This window comes from Oncorhynchus kisutch, linkage group LG24 (assembly GCF_002021735.2).
Source record: "Oncorhynchus kisutch isolate 150728-3 linkage group LG24, Okis_V2, whole genome shotgun sequence".
In the NCBI taxonomy this organism is placed as follows: Eukaryota; Metazoa; Chordata; class Actinopteri; order Salmoniformes; family Salmonidae; genus Oncorhynchus; species Oncorhynchus kisutch.
In genome coordinates this window covers 22,710,257-22,729,169 of record NC_034197.2, presented here as the reverse complement: position 1 = coordinate 22,729,169, position 18,913 = coordinate 22,710,257, and the positions used below count along the sequence as shown (strand labels likewise).

The window sequence follows — 18,913 nt, the reverse complement described above, 5'->3', positions numbered from 1 at the left end:
GTATTGTCTTTTATTGATGGCAGTTATGATATCGTTTAGGACCTTGAGCGTGGCTGAGGTTCACCCAGGACCCGCTCGGAAACCAGATTGCATAGCGGAGAAGGTCAAGTGGGATTCGAAATGGTTGGTGATCTGTTTGTTAACTTGGCTTTCGAAGACTTTAGAAAGGCAGGGTAAGATAGATATAGATCTGTAACAGTTTGGGTCGAGAGTGTCTCCCCCTTTGAAGAGGGGAATGACCGTGGCAGCTTTCCAATCTTTAGGGATCTCAGACGATACGAAAGAGAGGTTAAACAGGCTAGTAATAGGGGTTGCAACAATTGCGGCGGATAATTTTAGGAAGAGAGGATCAGATTGTCTAGCCCAGCTGATTTGTAGGGATCCAGATTTTGCAGCTCTTTCAGAACATCAGCTATCTGGATTTGGGTGATGGAGAAATGGGGAGGCTTGGGCAAGTTGCTGTGGGGGGTGCAGAGCTGTTGACCGGGTTATGGGTAGCCAGGTGGAAAGCGTGGCCAGCTGTAGAAAAAATGCTTATTGAAATTCTTGATTATCGTAGGTTTATCAGTGGTGACAGTGTTTCCTAGCCTCAGAGCAGTGGGCAGCTGGGAGGAGGTGCTCTTATTCTCCATGGACTTTACAGTGTCCCATAACTTTTTGGAGTTTGTGCTACAGGATGAACATTTCTGTTTGAAAAAGCTAGCCTTTGCTTTCCTGACTGCCTGTGTATATTGGTTCCTAACTTCCCTGAAAAGTTGCATATCGCTGGGGCTATTTGGTGCTAATGCAGTACGCCACAGGATGTTTTTGTGTTAGTCGAGGGCAGTGAAGTCTGGAGTGAATCAAGGGCTCTATCTGTTTTTAGTCCTACATTTTTTTGAATGGTGCATGTTACATGTTTATTGATTCATTTATTTATTAAAACGCTCACTCCCTGAACTTGCTTCCCGACTCTCAGCGCACATTATTACAGAATAACACCTCACCTAAGGGAAGCATCAGGGAGTGTTTTTTAATTTTATTTTTGTGTCAGAGTAATGCCTTTTTAAAAAATGTAGCTGTTATTTTACCAGGTAAGTTGACTGAGAACACGTTCTCATTTACAGCAACAACCTGGGGAATAATTACAGGGGAAAGGAGGGGGATGAATGAGCCAATTGTAAACTGGGGATTATTAGGTGACCGTGATGGTTTGAGGGCCAGATTGGGAATTTAGCCAGGACACCAGGGTTATCACCCCTACTCTTACGATAAGTGCCATGGGATCTTTAATGACCTCAGAGAGTCAGGACACCCTTTTAACGTCCCATCCGAAAGATGGCACCCTACACAGGGCAGTGTCCCCAATCACTGCCCTGGGGCATTAGGATATTTTTTAGACCAGAGGAAAGAGTGCCTCGTACTGGCCCTCCAACACCACTTCCAGCAGCATCTGGTCTCCCATCCAAGGACTGACCAGGACCAACCCTGCTTAGGTTCAGAAGCAAACCAGCAGTGGTATGCAGGGTGGTATGCTGCCTCTGCCGGATCGCCAGGCTCCCCTGCCTCAACCGATCTGTCAGGTTCCCACGCCCCAGGTTACTCGACAGGTTCCCGTGCCTCAACTGCCGTGACAGGTTGTCATGCATCAGCAGGGGTGACCGGACCGCTCCTGATCCCCGGGTTGGTCCCCTTTGATGGCGTTCTGCGGATGGAGCCGCGCATCGGGGAGGGGGTACTGTCATGTATACTCCCTCTCCGGCCTCTAGGTCATCAGGCTGCTGATTATCCCGCACACCTGTCACCATCGTCTCTCCCACCTGCGCCTCATGACACTCACCTGGACTCCATCAACTCCTTGATTATCTTCCCTATATCTGTCACTCCCCTTGGTTCCTTCCTCAGGTGTTATTGACTCTGTTTTCATGTCGGTGCGCTGTTTGTGTTACGTGTTTTTTGTTTAATTTATTTATTTAAAAAACTCACTCCCTGAACTTGCTTCCCAATTCTCAGCGAACTCGTTACATGCACCATGAGTCATTAATCATGAAACATACACCCCCAACCTTCTTCTTTCCGGAGAGATGTTTAATCCTGTCGGCGCGATGCACTGAAAATCCCATTGGCTGTACAGACTCCAACAGCATGTCCCCAGCTAGCCATGTTTCCGTGAAACCGAGTTTGTTACAATCCCAGATATCTCTTTGGAAAGCAACTCTTGCCCTGATTTCGTCGACTTTGTTAACATTAGCGAGTAATATACTTGGAAGCGGTCGGTGGTGTGCGTGCATCCGAAGCCTCACGATTTATTGTGATATTAAGGTATTATATGTATTCAATTGACTGGATGTACATGCCTCTAGATTAGGGGTGGGCAACTCCAGCTGATTCATCAAAATGCATTCTAAACTGAAGATCATGATTAGTTGATTATTGGAGTCAGGTGTGTTAGCTGGGGCTGGGGCAAAACTGTGACACCATTTAATTTTTGAATTTTTTTTAATTGTTCGCCTTTATTTAACCAGGTAAGCTAGTTGAGAACAAGTTCTCATTTACAACTGCGACCTGGCTAAGATAACCAATCAGGCCCTTGGGGACTGGAATTGCCCACCCCTGCTCTAGAGGCTATTTAAGTAGGTGTTTCATAGCGGTGTATGACCTGGCAAAGATCCAACTTGGATTGAAATGTTGTCTTTTTTGTGGGTCTGATTTAAATCACATGGGAGCATACAAGAGTTGAGGACATACATATTTTTTTCTCCCTATATTTCACCACTCTTTCTCCACTCTTTCTTTCTTTCCACGCCTCCCCCTGTCCCTCCTTCACTGCCTCTCTTATCCTCCTTTCTCGCTCTCTTTTGTCTGTCTCTGTGAATGAGAGAGGGAGGTGTGTGATGTTGGGTTTTGTCACAGAGAGACAGAGCATTGATTCACACGTTTACTCATTATTTTATTCCTTTGGAGGGGAACCGAGTCAATGGTGGGTTTTCCCTCCTTTCTTTTCAGACTTACTTTGTTCCCTTCTTCCCTCTGTGCACTCAGTGGTTCTGTGCTCTAATGTGTCAGACACCAGTTACCTTGAACCCTGAGGGAGAAACTACTCCAGTGAAAAATGTGTTTTAACCACAGTTTACTTGAGTTTATACAGTAGACTCATTCATAGTCAATTACACAGGCAGATTAGATCAATCATTTCATGCAAATTATTATTTGTTTTGTTGGTTTTTCGCTCTTTCAATAGTGTCTGGCTCGACACAGATTGTTTAATCTCATTCACATGAGGGGTAGTATTTGGGATGCCAGGTGATTTATAGATCAGTGATTCTGCACAGTACCTTCTCTGACAAGCTGTTAACCTCTCTCTGTTAGTCTTCCTGTGATTGTCTGGGAGAGAACAGGGGGAACTGTGGGATACGTAGTGTCAGTGAGTAGGCTGTCCTCCACAACCCCACCTCCATACAGCTTCATGTACTGCCCTGGAAGTGTGTGACAGTTTCTTTTAGTTCCAGTTGACAGCATTCAACCCCCCCTGTAGGAAGCAGCAGCTCCACCGCAGGAAAATATTTACCCTCCACTTCCTCTGTTTTTACTGTGTCTTTTGAGAAACAAAGGTTCTCAGACAAGGCAGCAGATCATCACACCAGAGCAATCTCAATCTCCTGCTTCCATTTAATTTGCCTCTGGCCCTTAGAAGGATTGTGTGTGTGTGCAAATGTGTATCTTTGTAACAACACCTGTCAAGCTATATCTTGACTGAGGCCAGCACCATACCACCCTGCATCCCACTACTGGCTTGCTCCTGAAGCTAAGTAGGGTTGGGCCTGGTTGGTCCCTGGATGGGTGACCAGATGCTGCTGGACCCTGTGTAGGGTGCTGTCTTTTGGATGGGATGTTAAACAGGTGTCCCGACTCTCTGTGTTCACTATCCCTTGGCACTTATTGTAAGAATAGGGGTGTTAACCCTGGTGTCCTGGCTAAATTCCCAATCTGGCCCTCATACCATTAGGGCACCTAATAATCCCCAGCTTACAATTGGCTCATTCATCCCCCTCCTTTCCCCTGTAACTATTCCCCAGGTCGTTGCTGTAAATGAGAATGTGTTCTCAGTCAACTTACCTGGTAAAATAAGGGTTAAAAAAAATATATCTACATAGACTACTCTGGTGTTTCATACAGGTCTATGATGGAATGACAGGTAGCCACCTATCTGTCAATCATCTGTCAGGTCCTATATTCCTGGATGTCTATCTCACTTACTGTCAGCCTCAGCACCACCTCCCTTCTCCCTGTCACTACACTGTACATGCTATGTCATCCTACTGTTTACTCCACTGTTTGGTTCCATACATTATGAAATAATAGTTAGAGTAGAGTACCTGGACTGTGTGCGAAATTGCAACATATTCCCTATATAGTGCGCTACTTTTGACCAGAGCCCCATGGGCCCTAGTCAAAAGTAGTGCACTATATAGGCCAGAGAATAGGGTGCCGTTTGGGACACGTCCATACAGTTTGGCTGCCCATGTCTTTTTATCAGTTGTTACTGCACCCAAAACCTCCATCACCATAGAATACAGACATTTTGTTTGGTTAAAAGATAGCTTTGACATTGTCTTTTATTTAAGATCAAGAAGTTCAAGAGCAATTGTTGGAGCAGTTGTGTTCATGTTTCTCAACACTGACTCACTCCACATAAAACACCCCATGAGTGTGTTTCATTCATGCATTTTAGTGAGGAAATGGCCTGTGTCATTATCACTTGGCTGGAACACCAAGAGGTTGTGAGCTGTACATGAGAACCAGTGATTACAGTTTTTTTCGATTGCTAAACGACAGTGGACACAACTGGAGTCACATGTGCAAAACTCTAACTACAGTCTGCACAGCAGCAGTTCATGTGGACCAAACTCTAGTTCGTTTTACATTGCTTGAACACAGTTTTCAAAACTCTACACACTTATCCCATGACTTTAACCACAACCTGCACAACACTGTGGATTTACAGCACTTTGTTCAAATGCTAACACACTGCTGTCAAAACTGTGAACCACACATTCAAAACGGAATAGATTTCAGCCTTGTGCCTTTTAAACACTGCTGATTGCAATTTCAGCTGAAAGGCTAAGCAGGTGTCTTGTTTTAGACTTGTTAGTGAACACACACACATAATACAGTATATATAGGTAGAGCTCAGAAAGACTCATTTTGGAAATGGAACAAGGAAGATGGGTTCGTGGAGGGAGAAGGGTGGCAGGGAGAGGGTGGATGCGTGGAGGAAGACAAAGAAGACAAAGAGCTGTTATTTCAGATTAAATAAGGGCTACACTTATAGACCATGTCGTGAACCATGGTCTCTCAATGAGAGTGGCATCTGTAATGCGAATTTTCCATCATGCAAACAGGTGAGAGTTACATCCTTACAGTAAATGAAAACATTACAGGAATCTATTTTGTATTGCAATTATAGAATATTTACACAGATATATATTACAGTAAGTTTGACTGTAAAATATATTTTTACAACAGGACCCAAAGGCTGCCCCCAACGGGGGGAAGAGGAAAAATATTTTCAGATGCGCAGGAAAATGCTATTGTTGACATGGTTGTTGTCAACAATGCAATAAAACTGCGGGAGATTCAAGATAGAGTGCTGGCTGATAATTACATATTTGAAAATGTTAATTCTGTCAGCACAACAACTATTGCTCGAGTCCTAAAGAAACACCAAGTTACAATGAAACAGTTATACACTGTACCGTTCGAGAGAAACAGTGAACGGGTAAAAGAGCAAAGATACCAATATGTCCAGGTAAGACGTCTGAGGTTACGTACACAGCTATACAAAATATTTACAGTAAAAAAAAACACTAGCATTTCTACAGTAAAACTGCGCACTTACTGTTTTTCAGAGAGTAATGGAGGTGGAAGCACTGGAAAGACCACATTCATTTGTATTTATCGATGAAGCTGGATTTAACCTTGCCAAAACACGGCGCAGAGGAAGGAATGTAATAGGTCAAAGGGCCACTGTGGAGGTTCCAGGCCAAAGGGGGGGAAATATCACCATGTGTGCTGCAATGGCCAATGATGGTTTGCTTCTCAACACACCACTCATTGGCCCATACAACACAGAAAGGCGTATAGCTTTCCTAGAACAGCTCTATGCTCAGCTAGTGCCAGCAGAACAGGGGGAGCCAGTAAGAAACCCCCAAGTTTTTGTCATAGTTTGCGATAACGTTGTTTTTCACCACTCTGCAGCTGTCACAGATTGGTTTGCAGTACATCACAGATTTATGGTTTTGTACCTGCCTGCATATTCACCCTTCCTCAACCCAATAGAGGAGTTTTTCTCTGCCTGGAGGTGGAAAGTGTTTGGTCACCACCCACATGACCAAATGTCTCTTTTGGAAGCCATGCGTGCCGGATGTGAGGACACGAGTCCAGAGGACTGCCAGGGATGGATAAGGCACTCCAGAAGGTTCTTCCCCAGGTGCATGGCAAGAGAAAACATTAGATGTGATGTTGAAGAAAACCTGTGGCCTGATGCTAGAGAGAGGCAGGATTAGCCCCTCAATTATTTGTTTGAATTACAGTATGTACTTTTAGTTTCTACCTTTTTTGTCTCATTACTGTAATTCCGTAAATTACTACAGACTATTGAAGCAAACTGCTAATTTTCATTTACCTTAAAGAATTGTTATGCTCTAAACATGTTAATAAATCATGTGAAAGAATGTCACTCTGTTCTTAGAAGAAAATATTACTTTGTATGAAGTCACTGAAATGGTTCAAACTGTAAAGATGAAAAGTTAGTATTTTCTGTATTGGTGATGCTAGTGTTTTTACTCTCAGTGTGTTCTGAGTGACAGTGTGTGTTATCTCAGTGAGGGTTGTGCATAGTGTTTGGCTGCACTGAGCGTGTTTTGAGCCATGTGTTAAGAGTTGTGTTGCTTGGAATGAGTTTTGCAGGTGATGTGAACTGTTTAGCTCAGGTGACTGTTGGTAGTGCAGACTGTAGTTAGAGTTTTGCACATGTGACTCCAGTTGTGCCCACTGTCGTTTAGCAATCGAAAAAAACTGTAAATGAACAGTGGACTGTAAGCTTATTAGATTTGTTGTGGGAGAGACACGCAGAGATGCAGTGTGGCGGAATTCTCTTCTAACCTGGTGCTCTGTGACAACATAGACAGAAGGTCAGACCCTGTACAGGGTTTGATCAGTGGAGGGATTATATTTCCTTTACACGAGTCTGACTGTCAGTCACTGGATAAATTGGTGTGTGTGTGTGTGTGTGTGTGTGTGTGTGTGTGTGTGTGTGTGTGTGTGTGTGTGTGTGTGTGTGTGTGTGTGTGTGTGTGCACATGCTTCGTTATCCTGCTCTACAGACTTAGCTACTTGGTGATGGTAAAGCTATTATTTGGATATCCCCACATACTGTTGGTCTACAGCAGGCATACTGACCATTTAAGCAGAATGTTGGACAGATGCTAAAAAGAGAGGGAGGAACATAGTGTTTGTGTGTGAGAGAGAGAATTTGCACCACTGTTTTCATGTTTGTGGGGGTGTGTGGTCCCAGCTAACAATTATACAGGAAGATAACATTTTTGTAATGTTACCCTAATGTTTGAGTGTCTAGTTTTCCACTATGCTAGCAAAAACCTTCTGAGAACCATTTGAGCATGTTTGCTCAAATGTTTGGTGTTGAAGTTTGACATTTCCTTAATGTTTGACATTCCCTTAATGTCAAACAGAACTTATCTAGAACGTGGTTGCCATGTTCTCAGAATCAGTGGAGGCTCCTCAGAGGAGGAAGGGGAGGTTCCTCAGTGAATTTCTGAAAGATTTAAATAATTAAATATTTAAAAAGTAATCATTTTTTTAGATAAAACTATACTAAATATATTCACGTCACCAAATAATTGATTAAAACACCCTGTTTTGAAATGAAGGTCTACAGTAGCCTCAGCAGCACTCTGTAGGGTGGTAGCACCACCATGGTTTAGCCGGAGGACAGCTAGCTTCTGTCCTCCTCTGGGTACATTGACTTCAATACAAAACCTAGGAGGTTCATGGTCCTCATCCCCTTCCATACACTTACACAGTAATTATAACAACTTCCTGAGGACGTCCTCCAACCTATCAGAGTTCTTTCAGCATGAACTGACATGTTGTCCACCCAATCAAAGGATCAGAGAATAAATCTAGTACTGAAAGCATAAGCTACAGCTAGCTAGCACTGCAGTGTATACAATATGGTAGTTGACTCAAAGAGGGAGAAAGACAATAGTTGAACAGTTTTGAACAAATGAATTTCTTCCAAAATTAAGGGGAAGCAAGAGGTGAGAGGTGAGAGGAGGAGAGCACATAGATGTGAGAAGGAATTCTATATACAACAAGCTGTTTGTATGTGTCTGGTATGAAAGTGAACTGTTTTTGCGTGTGATCAGGGGTGTCTTCATTACACCTATTCTGTTGAAAAACATTTCTTAAATGGAAGCAAACGGATCAAAACAGGAATAAACATACCTACATTTGTCCAATATAAATTCCTGTTTGCAACTGATGGATTAATGATTACACCCAAGATCAGCTAGATGCAGGCAAGAATGTGCAAGGCGGTATTGAATGTTTCATTGTCTGTCACCTTGACTACTCAACATTCTCTTGACCTGTGCACCTACAGTACGTTGTAAACTTCAATTCATAGGCTACTGTAGGTTGTAGCAATCTCATGATGGGAACAGGGAAACTTTGTAGTAGCCTAACCCTATTGATATTACATTGAGATGGGTGAATGGAGTATGAATGACAGTCATCCAATATGTTGTAATAGAAATAAGGCCATGTTCATAAAAAATATATGTCATCCTCCCTCATCTTAAATGGCACTGACCGCCACTGTTCAGAATATCAGATATTCATGTTCTAGACACATTTCATGGGACATTGCAAGAACATTCATATGTCCAGTTTTCTGATAGTTAGGATAATTTTCTGAAACGTTCCACCAAACATGCACAGGACATGGTTGCCATGTTCTCAGAATAAAATATATGAATGTTCTAGACACGTTTCATGAGAATTTTGCAAAAACATTCCTGTTTTGAGTTTTCTGATGGTTGAGAGAATATTCCATCAATGTCCCACCAAACATACGCAGAAAATGTTTGCTATGCTCTCAGAAGGTAAGAAAGATATTAATGTTCTAGACATTAATGTTCTAGAACATTTCTGTGTCCCAAAGAAATGTTCTCCAAAAAAACAAAAATCATTACACATCACACGGTTACTGTTGCCAAGCCCATCAAGGCCCTGATTGGTGAACCACTGATCCATTCACAGCTCATTTTGTCTGTTGGCAAGGATACTCTCACACACAGTGCTTTTAACATTGTTTTTTCAATTCACATATTTGACACACATGATTACATTGTGCAAGGTTATTTATACACTAATTATAATTCAACATGTCCTCACCTGGGATTTGAACTCACAACCTCTTGGTTCACAGCATTCAGATGTTCCTGCTACGCTTCCATGTCTGTGTCAGCAGTTAATTTGAATATTCTCTCATCATTGATTTGATATACTTATTTCAACAATTCTGTATTGTTATCTAATGTTGGTGGGGCATATTACGCCTTTTTAATACTTCTCAATCACTATGATCAACAGAGCTGAGATTTACTTCAAAGTTCATTAACCCTATTGCATACACATTGTAAATATAGTGTTGGCACTGACCCTGGAACTGACCCTGTAAATACAGTGCATTCTGAAAGTATTCAGACACCTTGACTTTTCCACATTTTGTTACGTTCCAGCCTTATTCTAAAATGTATTCAATTGTTTTTTCCCCTCATCAATTTACACTCAATAACCCATAATGACAAAGCAACAACAGTTTTTAAAAAACATTTTAGTAAATGTATAAAAAAAAAAAAATCACATTTGTTTGAAGTACCTTTGGCAGCGATTACAGCCTCGAGTTTTCTCGTGTATGACCCTACAAGCATGGCATACCTGTATTTCGGGGAGTTTCTGCCATTCTTCTCTGAAGATCCTCTCAAGCTCTGTCAGTTTGGATGGGGAGCGTTGCTGCACAGCTATTTTCTGTCTTGGCTGTGTGCTTAGGGATGTTGTCCTGTTGGAAGGTGAACCTTCACCCCAGTCTGAGGTCCTGAGTGCTTTGGAGCAGGATCTCTCTGTACTTTTTCATCAAGGATCTCTCTCTGTACTTTGCTCCGTTCATCGTTCCCTCAACCCTAACTAGTCTCCCAGTACCTGCCGCTGAAAAACATCCCCACTGCATGATGCTGCTGCCACCACCATGCTTCACCGTAGGGATGGTGCCAGGTTTCCTCCAGACGTGACGCTTGGTATTCAGGCCAAATAGTTCAATCTTGGTTTCATCAGACCAGAGAATCTTGTTTCTTATGGTCTGAGAGTCCTTTAGGTGCCTTTTGGCAAACTCAAAGCTGGCTGTCATGTGCCTTTTACTGAGGAATTGTGTCCATCTGGCCACTCTACCATAAAGGCCTGATTGGTGGAGTGCTGCAGAGATGGTTGTCCTTCTGGAAGGTTCTCCCATCTCCACAGAGGAACTCTAGAGCTCTGTCAGAGTGACCATTGGGTTCTTGGTCACCTCCCTGATCAAGGCCCTTCTCCCCTGATTACTCAGTTTGGCCGAGTGGTCAGCTCTAGGAAGAGTCTTGGTGGTTCAACACTTCTTCCATTTAAGAATGATGGAGGCCACTGCGTTCTTGGGGACCTTCAATTATGCAGAAATGTGTTGATACCCTTCCCCAGATCTGTGCTTCGACACAATCCTGTCTCTGAGATCTATGGACAATTCCTTAGATGTCTTGGCTTTGTTTTTGCTCTGACATACACTGTCAACTGTGGGACCTTACACCTTATAGGTGTGTGCCTTTCCAAATCATGTCCAATCAATTTAATTTACCACAGGTGGACTCCAATCAAGTTGTAGAAACATCTCAAGGATGATCAACGGAAACAGTATGCACCTGAGCTCAATTTCGACTCTCATAACAAAGGGTCAGAATACTTATGTAAATGAGGTACTTCTGTTTTTTGTATTTAATACATTACATTTGTCATGATGGAGTATTGTGTGTAGATTGATGAGGATTTTGTTTTATTTAATCAATTTTAAAATAAGTCTGTAACATAACAAAATGTGGAAAAAGTTAAGTGGTCTGAATACTTTCCGAATGCACTGTAGCTTACTTACTTTCTCGTATTTCTTGTTAGTTCTAATATGTTTTTGTTGTACTTGACTCTTTTTGTTTTTGTACTACTGATATTGATTACTGCATTGTTGGGAAAGTGCAAGTAAGAAAGACATTTCACTGTACTTGTGCATGTGACAAAAACTTTAAATTTGAAACATACTGTATGAAGTTGTTTCAGATCTAGTGCCTAAGGATGCCTAGGGATGAGGGTTTAGGGCTTCTTCTGCCCCAGTAAGCACATGGCCTAGAGATATCCCTTATTGTGACAGTGGATAGGGTGTTCTGGGTTCTTCTCACATTCTTAGCAATATATGTTAATGACATTATTTAGCAACAGTTACAACACACCTATCTGATCTAATAAAAAATGACTTTAATTAAAACAGGTTAATATACCCCACCAACATTTGACAATTATACAGAAAGCCCATAAATTGCTTAAATAAATAAATAAAATCAATGATAAGAGAATTGTCAGATTAACTGAACCTACCTTACATGGATATGGTGGAGTAGCAGGAAGATCGAAGTACTGTGAACCAAGAGGTTGTAAGTTCAAATCCCAGGTGAGCATATGTTGAATAATAATTACTGAGTAATTGAACATGTACAATGTAATTATGTATGTCAAGGTGAGTCAAATGTGTAAGTTGAGGACACTGTATCTTGAAAACCTTGCCAACAGACAAGAATCTGTGAATGGATCAGTGGTTCACCAATCAGGTCCTTAATTGGCTCGGTGATGTGTAATGATTTTTTTAGGAGATACCTAATAATAATAAAATAATGCCCATAAAAATCAGTCTGTTTAATCTATAAATATCTGATTACATGTATTTTTACTTGGGCTGCGTCTCAATCCACCACAGCTGCTGATGGTAGCCTTCTGCATCCGCGGGGAAAGGTGGCAGAGCTACAGCGGTGTTTGTCAGACAGGGGACATCCCGACATGTGGGTGGAGTCCGAACGGTTCCGACTCTCATGAACGCGATGGTGTTCTTCGTTTTGCTCTACGACCCCCACAAACCTGACAGGACTCATCTGAAGTCGGTACCGCTAATATGACCCCTCTGTGGAAAGGTGAGACTCTCACCTATATGTCGGTTGTTTTACACTAGGATGCCCACAAGCCTCACAAGACTAATTTGATACCTAAAGGGTCATACAATTCTAAATCATATAGCTAAATGATCTTTGGTATGACCATGCTAAATCTCCACCGGCTTAGATTCTTAAGTGTTAAATCTGGCAGATCACCCCCGAGGCAGATCACCCCCGGGCTATAACACACGCAGGTATTTCTAGACAAATGATTTTTAGAAACCACAATTAAACACTGAACGGCTCCTTGCAGAAACACAGCAAAATAAACAACAACACACAGAGCAAAACAGACCAAGCATCTATTTTCAATTAGCAATCCCTTCTGTCTCTGTTTTTCTCTAGAAGAGAGAGGGACCACAGCCAAAGCAAAAACCTCCTGACATCAGCGTGTCGTTTATCTCAACATGACACAAAGCTTTACCATCCTATGTTTGACAAAGAGGGATGAGCTATGAGCTTTGATTTAGCATGTCTCTCTTAGATTTTTGTTGCGTGATGCTGTGGACAAATAAGGAAATCTAAAGGTTGCTTTCTCTTTCGCTCTTGCTCTTGCTCTTTCTCTCTCTCACTCTCACTCTCACTCTTTCTCTCTCTTTCTCTTTCTCTCTCTTGCTCTTTCTCTGTATCTCTCTTCCTGCCTCTCACACCACTCTGCTGCTGGGTATAAGGGAAGCTTTACACAAAAAGATGGGCTCCATCACCCGTTTGCGCACGGCCAAAACCGTTGTCCAACAGAGAGAAAGCAGCTCATAAAAGGATGAAGATGGAGAGAGAGAGATGATAAAGAACTGGAACTCCCAGAGGGGTTGGGATGTAATGGACCAGAAAGTCAGGCCCTGGTCCCAGGGGTGGACCCAACAGCAGCCACACAACACCCCAGCTAACAATAAATGTACCAACTACATTAGAGAACGTTTCCTTATGAAGTCTTATGAAGTCATTAACTAACGTTTTCATAGGAATGTGACTGTGATGTGCAAGGAATGTTTCCAAGAGACCATTCCCTTAAACAATCATGAACCTCATATAAACACAGAGAGGGGGGTGAGGAGAGAGGGATTAGGGGGAGAGGGAGAGGAAGGTCAGAGAGGGGGGAGAGGTACAGAGAGATCAGGAGAAAGAAGGGGTGGATGAGAGGAGGATAAGAAGGTGGAGGCAGAAGGATATACCATGAAGGGGGAGAGAGCGAAAGAAGAGAGAGAGAAATGAAGAACAATTTGAAGGATGCTGGGGTACAGGAATTTACTGAAAAGGAAGGCAAGAGAGTTAAGAAAAAGAGAGAAAGGGAGAGGTCTGAGCGAAAGATAGATAGATAAACGAGGAGGCGTGTACTGTGCTAGTGTGTGTGTGTGTGTTGCGTGTGCGTGTGCGTGTGTGTGTGTGTGTGTGAGAGAGAGAGAGAGAGAGATGGGAAGAGCGTGGAAGGGGAGAACTAGAAAAATCCAGCTGCAGCCAGCACAGTGCTTTATATTCCAGTGCTACCTTACAGTAGGCTGCACGGGAGAAACCACAGCCAGTCAATTAGCCAGCCAGTCAGTATGTCAGTCTGTCAGTTACTCTGTTAGTTAGTCAGTCAGTCAGTATGGCCCAAGTCAGTGCTTCAGCCATATAGTTAGTCAATCAGTCAGTCAGCTAGATAGTCAGTCAGTGTTTCAGCCATACAGTCAGTCAGTTAGCTAGCCAGTCAGTCACTCAGTTAGTGTTTTAGTCTGTCTGTGGGTCTTTCTGTCAGTAAATTATTCAGCGAGTTAGTCAGTTATCCAATCCTCCAGTCATTCATCTGTTTTTTTCTACCAGTCACATAATCTTTACCTATTAGTCAGTCAGACCACTTAGTTTCAGTGGTCATTCAAGCTGCAAGATGACCTGTGACCAGCTAGGGATCCTTATGACTGTGGATGAGAGAGGGAAAGGCAGACAAAGAATGTAAATGTTATAGTGGGAATCAGAGAGAGAAAGAGTGGGTTCTATCTAGAGCGCAGTGGTAGTTCACACAACATTTTTTTTAAACTCAGTAATCTCCATTGTACTGTAATATACACTGACACTTTTCTTCAAACATTGTCATTTCCACCCAGAAAACTATTTAGGTCAGAAGCTAAAATGACAGCTTTCAGAGGGGGATGGCCACTGCATTTTCTCTGACTGTATTATGTTCATTTAGTTGGAGCCTTGAGAAACATCCTTTGTTTGATCTGGGGGTTGTATAAAGAAAGACAGTTGTGACTGATGGATGTTATATTCAGTTTCCGTTCAAATGTTAACATTTGACATGTTTAGTGCTAACTCATCACGTATAGGGCCTTAAACAGTCTCTTATGTTGTCACAACATTCTATGAGCCTTATGGATGAATTTCAGGCATACACAGAAAGCAGGAAAAGGGGAGAAAAAAAGAAAAACAAGAAAGGTGAGGTTTGAGAGGATAAATGTGAGAGGATGCAGAAATACAGAGAGAGAAAAAAATGAGAGGGAGATGCTTTGAGATTCATCCAGTCCAGGGGTATATATAAGTGTGTGTGTGTGTGTGTGTGGGGGGGGGGGGGGGGGGGGTGTACATGCTTCGTTATCCTGCTCTACAGACTTAGCTACTTGGTGATGGTAAAGCTATTATTTGGATATCCCCACATACTGTTGGTCTACAGCAGGCATACTGACCATTTAAGCAGAATGTTGGACAGATGCTAAAAAGAGAGGGAGGAACATAGTGTTTGTGTGTGAGAGAGAGAATTTGCACCACTGTTTTCATGTTTGTGGGGGTGTGTGGTCCCAGCTAACAATTCTACAGGAAGATAACATTTTTGTAATGTTACCCTAATGTTTGAGTGTCTAGTTTTCCACTATGCTAGCAAATACTTTAGAACCGGAACCCCCATCAGAAGCTAGCCAGCTATCTAGCTACTAGCAAGTAGTCATTTAGACACGGCTATCAGTCCTCACCGTTAACTTCAAATCAAATATACACATGGTTAACAGATGTTAATGCGAGTGTAGCGAAATGCTTGTGCTTCTAGTTCCGACAATGCAGTAGTAACCAACGAGTAATCTAACCTAACAATTTCACAACAGCTACCTTATACACACAAGTGTAAAAGGATGAAGAATATGTACATAAAGATATATGAATGAGTGATGGTACAGAACGGCATAGGCAAGTTGCAGTAGATGGTATCGAGTGCAGTATATACATATGAGATGTGTAATGTAGGCTATGTAAACATTATATTAAGTGGCATTGTTTAAAGTGGCTAGTGATACATTTTTTACATGTATGGCAGCAGCCACTCAATGTTAGTGGTGGCTGTTTAAGAGTGATGGCCTTGAGATAGAAGCTGTTTTTCAGTCTCTCGATCCCTGCTTTGATGCACCTGTACTGACCTCGTCTTCTGGATGATAGCGGGGTGAACATGCAGTGGCTCGGGTGGTTGTTGTCCTTGATGATCTTTATGGCCTTCCTGTGACATCGGGTGGTGTAGTTGTCCTGGAGGGCAGGTAGTTTGCCCCCGGTGATGCGTTGTGCAGACCTCACTACCCTCTGGAGAGCCTTACGGTTGTGGGCGTAGCAGTTGCCGTACCAGGCGATGATACAGCCCGACAGGATGCTCTCGATTGTGCATCTGTAAAGGTTTGTGAGTGCTTTTGGTGACAAGCCAAATTTCTTCAGCCTCCTGAGGTTGAAGAGGCGCTGATTTGATTTGATTTAGCTGCTACCCGAGTGTCTACTCCTGGCTAACGTCTAAGTCCCGAAGCAAGCACCAGTTAGCCCAATTCTTGGGCTACAATACCTCTTTTGCCAGTTGGCCTGGACCCTTTACTGCTGATACGGAGCCCCGTCGATCCATCACGACTGGTCTGCCGATGTAAACGTCCAAGGTGGTTTCAACAGGCTCTCCCATCTGCTAGCCCCGCCTCGCTAGCTGTCTGAATGGCCGTGTCTCCAGCTCTCCTAGCATAGCAGGGACTACTGAATCGGCTCCCTGACTCATCTAGTGCTACTCATTGGGCCCTATGATAACTCGGCTACACATGCCTTAGGTCAATATGCCTTGTCTATTGCTGTTTTGGTGATGAATTAAAAGGCTCACTGAAGTTTATGTAATCCCCATTCTGCGTTGTGACTTTGTGGGATAGTGTACAATCAGTGTAGCGAGGATTACTGCATGATGAGGTGATAAGGAGTGATCAAGAGTTTGTCATCAGGACTACACTGCACCTGCCTACCTGGCACACTGTAGGTGTCCTCAGCCAATCAGAACCACTGAAACTGATTTGGCCCAATGAGACATCTCTATTCAACATCCAACCCCAAAATGTATTTATACACAGAGCCTGACCTCTAGACTAGAAGCAGAGATGTTTTTGCTTTCTTCAATTCCTATATCATGTCATATCAAACAAATGCCATGACAACATGATAATGAATGACAACGGAGTTGGCTTCAAGTCTACCTGAACTCCTCCTCTTCCTACTCTTCTTCTTCCTCCTCAACCTCCTCCCCTCCTCCTTTTATCCCTCCTACCCCTCCTCCTATTCTTCCTCCTCCCCCTCCTCTTCCTCACCATTACTGTATACTACACCAGGAGTGAGAAGCAGTCATCTATCCACAACTTACCACAGTCTCACAGCCCAGCACAGTACAGAACAAATCCAGAGAATTGGAGAATCTGCCCATAGATAGAAGGCATAGTACTCCCAGAGGACCCTGGGAGAATTGATGGTCCTCTACTAGATCTGCAGTTTCACTTTCCAACACTGGAATTCTTATTGATACAACCAACTGGTGTGGTTTGATTGGGTGGAGTGGTGTGGTGTGTGTGTGTGTGTGTGCTTATGCACTTGTGTATGTATGTGCGGGTGCGCGGGTGGGTGGGTGTGCTGAGGCTTCTTATGCCTGTGTGCAGTGGAGCACGGAGAGGCTGTATATTTCCCTTAAGGCGGACTGCTTGGGTTTCACCTTGATTGGTCCAAGGGAAGTTGGACCGTATAGTACTGGATATAGGCCTATACAGTATTTGTTTGGTGTTATTCCAGTATGTATGCAGTACTATGTACACTACCGGTCAAAAGTTTTATAACACCTACTCATTCAAGGGTTTTTCTTTCTACATTGTACAATAATAGTGAAGACATCAAAACTATGAAATAACACATATGGAATCATGTAGCAACCAAAAAAGTGTTAAACAAATCTAAATATATTTTATATTTGAGATTCTTCAAAGTAGCCTTGATGACAGCTTTGCACACTCTTGGCATTCTCTCAACCAGCTTCACTTGGAAGGCTTTTCCATCAGTCTTGAAGGAGTTCCCTCAAATGCTGAGCACTTGTTGTCTGCTTTTCCTTCACTCTGCGATTCGACTCATCCCAAACTATCTCAATTTGGTTGACGTCGGGTGGTTGTGGAGGCCATGATGCAGCACTCCATCATTCTCCTTCTTGGTCAAATAGCCCTTACACAGCCTGGAGGTGTGTTGGGTCATTGTGCTGTTGAAAAACAAATTATAGTCCCACTAAGGCCAAACCAGTTGGAATCAAATCAAATCAAATTGTATTGGTCAGATACACATGGTTAGCAGATGTTAATGCAAGTGTAGCGAAATGCTTGTGCTTCTAGTTCCAAACATGCAGTAACATCTAACAAGTAATCTAACAATTTCACAACAACTACTTTATATACACAAGTGTAAAGGAATTAATAAGAATATGTACATATAAATACATGGATGAGCGATGGCCGTGAGGCATAGGCAAGATGCAGTAGATGGTATAGAGTACAGTATATACAGTGCCTTGCGAAAGCATTCGGCCCCCTTGAACTTTGCGACCTTTTGCCACATTTCAGGCTTCAAACATAAAGATATAAAACTGTATTTTTTGTGAAGAATCAACAACAAGTGGGACACAATCATGAAGTGGAACGACATTTATTGGATATTTCAAACTTTTTTAACAAATCAAGAACTGAAAAATTGGGCGTGCAAAATTATTCAGCCCCTTTACTTTCAGTGCAGCAAACTCTCTCCAGAAGTTCAGTGAGGATCTCTGAATGATCCAATGTTGACCTAAATGACTAATGATGATAAATACAATCCACCTGTGTGTAATCAAGTCTCCGTATAAATGCACCTGCACTGTGATAGTCTCAGAGGTCCGTTAAAAGCGCAGAGAGCATCATGAAGAACAAGGAACACGCCAGGCAGGTCCGAGATACTGTTGTGAAGAAGTTTAAAGCCGGATTTGGATACAAAAAGATTTCCCAAGCTTTAAACATCCCAAGGAGCACTGTGCAAGCGATAATATTGAAATGGAAGGAGTATCAGACCACTGCAAATCTACCAAGACCTGGCCGTCCCTCTAAACTTTCAGCTCATCTCTGATCAGAGATGCAGCCAAGAGGCCCATGATCACTCTGGATGAACTGCAGAGATCTACAGCTGAGGTGGGAGACTCTGTCCATAGGACAACAATCAGTCGTATATTGCACAAATCTGGCCTTTATGGAAGAGTGGCAAGAAGAAAGCCATTTCTTAAAGATATCCATAAAAAGTGTTGTTTAAAGTTTGCCACACGCCAC

At 42.7% G+C, this 18,913-nt stretch overlaps 1 protein-coding gene and 1 long non-coding RNA gene across 2 annotated transcripts in view; both read left to right on the top strand.

Moving 5' to 3' along the window:
- Window positions 1-18,913, top strand: part of LOC109869714 (protein bassoon) — a 182,719-nt gene that overhangs the window by 110,889 nt on the left and 52,917 nt on the right. The window lies entirely within an intron of this gene.
- On the top strand, window positions 5,736-6,488 carry LOC116357007 (uncharacterized). The gene is made up of 2 exons (XR_004205305.1): window positions 5,736-5,788; window positions 5,889-6,488. It is a non-coding gene; the product is annotated as an uncharacterized LOC116357007 (long non-coding RNA).